Here is a 2,880-nt window from a genome sequence, read left to right as displayed (position 1 = left end):
TCATAAAATTAAATATTAACACAACATGAAACAGGAATAACTGGGAAAAGGATGGAAGCCAATTTCTTCACACCATGGCATTGTTTTCTTCCTCTCCTATTCTAGCAACCCCTGGTGCCACCAACCACTAGTTGCCATTGTTCGTCACTGCACGAAGCCAAAATCGGTGATGGCAAAAACGGCGTAGATTTCTTCTGTCCTTTTCGTCATTCTCCTCTCTCCTTCACACCATGGCGATCCCTGAAACTTGTTAAGCAACATTGAAAACACAACAAAACCCTCGGCCAGCTCCCTCACACCATCATCAACTGCCAAAAATTATATATAATTTAAATCTTCAACCACCCAAAATTGAGTTATTTTATATTTTTAACCAATATGTCATCACTTTAAATGAGATATATCCCAACATGCATGATCAAAAACAATATTTTAAAATTATCACGACCAAAAACTTTTTTAAAAAATATTAAGAATCAAAAATAAAATTTAAAAATTTGTTAAAGATAAAAATATATTTAAGCTTAAATATTTTCAACATTAAAATTATTATAATAAATTTTAAAAACTAAATCTTTTTTATTCCTCTACAACATTATAATCTTATATCTTTTGCTTCATTTATATAATTTTGGATTTTGTGATATGTGATAAATTGCCATAAGTTTTTTAGTTGTTGGTTAAATATAATATATTAAATTAAAAATTAATTTACTTTAATTTTTATATTTGGCTCCACTCAAAGAAAATGTTCTAAATTTTATATTAAAACATATATATTTATGTTGTTTATCGATATATTAACTTTTAGTTTTAATTTTTTTATTCTTTACCTGGTTGTAAAAATAACATAAAATAATATAGAAAAAAATACTACACAATACTAATTCATATATATGAACCTTTTTAATTTTTTTGGATCCCTCTAACCAAGTGTGCCGCATGGATTTTTAAGATCTTCAAACCACACAAAAAACTTGAAATGACTTGCTGTTGATCAAGGATTCCTTCCACAACAAATTATTGGATAAATGCATAGACGTTTCTGGAGAAAGATTTGCATACACTATCAGGAGTTAATTTTGGAAACAGATTATTTACTAATTGATTAAACATGATTAATTTGCTTGATCAGCGGATAGATAGGTTAACTTATTTTTAAATTTCCGTTTACTCTAAAATAAAATCAACAGTTATGATAGATTTGTTTATGCAGTATTTGTGGATAAATAGATTAATTTGTTTTTTAAACTACAGATTTCTGTTAACCCAAATGTTGTTAAGCCTTATTAACATATTTTGATAGATTTAATGGGACACCAACCAATTAATGAATGAGGCTAGCTATTAAATGTATAGGTGTTGTTTAGTCTATCTATCCTCTCGCATTCCACTGGTGGAATATTAGAGCTTTAGTTTACGCGGATTCTTAGCCACTAATTAAGGAGGTGAAGATATCAATCTCTCCTTATTGTAGAAATTAACGTGTGCATAAAGATATTCTATATATTATATAATTTGAAGGCAGGCAAATATTGAATAGGATAGACAAAATAAAATTCAGTTAAAAAAAAGATAGACAAACAAAAACCCTTTAAGCAGGAAGTATCAATTAACATAAACAATAATGAGGCAGCATAAACAAAAACAAATGCAAGGAAAACCTCCCTCATACACACGGAGGTCCTAATGAATATCAACAATGTTATTTAATTTCCTAATGAATATTAACAATGTTATTTAATTTTCCACACTAATTGAGATCAATTCCTTCCATCTTTGTTCCCACACCACTACTTTCCTGTTATCCTCCCCACAAACCATAGAAAAACTTTTTCGAAAAGGTATATATTTACTTGAGTCTACCGTGCCAAGAGCATAAACCTTTTAACTTTCTTAATTAAAAACACTTATTCCACAGCCACATTCAAGTCCAAATGATATTTTCCTCGTTCTCACTAGCTCACACGTACAGTTTTTCTTCACCAACACTTGTTGATTCAATTTTGTGATATGGTAGATTATTAATTTTTTGGCCTAGTTAATCTGGAGCCAATTAATAATAAGCTTAATTAATTTGCTAGTGCAGACGTGCTCTGGATTATGTTTGTATACATTTTCTTTTTAAAAATCAGCAAATACTTGTATATATAGTTATGAACAATACAGAAAATGGCACCAGAAGTACCATTGTTTACAGTAGACATAGTTTCAGCACCCACACTTGGCTCACAGGTTAATAGATATTAATATCTCAACCCCTAAGCAACCCATGGTAGAGCCTATATACCCACCAAAACAAAATTCCTCGAAGTCCTAGTGCACAAACCACCCTTCCTTGCCATTAACCCCTTTAATTGCACTTGACAAATCCATGTAGCTTCCTTAGGCACTACTCAAGCACGCTGCAATGTTGGAACTCCACTGCACAAAGGAGAAAGTGAAATTCGAAGATAATTAACGAACTCAGCTATGACCACACTAGAAAGCTTATGTCGTGAACAATATATACTTTGCCAATCAGCAGTATGTTGCGTAAAAATACATTTGTTTCTTTCCTTCCAAAGCCGAAAAATAACAGCACTCCAAATGACCACACCTTGCTTTCACTCTCGGACTTAGTTTCTAGGATAAGTTTCTCCTCGCAAAGCAAAGATTCTCTTGAATGGGGTAACACAATACTTTGGACTCCTAATTAAGATGCTGAAGGGAATCAGGATTGCCCCCAAATCCTATTAAGACCAATTAAGACTAATGTAATCATTTCTCTGTGTCAAAATATGTAATAACTGCTCTCCAAATGTTCTCTTTCAAATCTACTCCCCCCCTGTGTCCCACCCACCTTGGCTGCACTTATAAACCAAGCATTCCTAACTGCAA

The sequence above is a fragment of the Glycine max genome, chromosome 9, assembly GCF_000004515.6.
Source record: "Glycine max cultivar Williams 82 chromosome 9, Glycine_max_v4.0, whole genome shotgun sequence".
NCBI classification, from domain to species: Eukaryota; Viridiplantae; Streptophyta; class Magnoliopsida; order Fabales; family Fabaceae; genus Glycine; species Glycine max.
Note: the sequence above shows the minus strand (reverse complement) of the source record.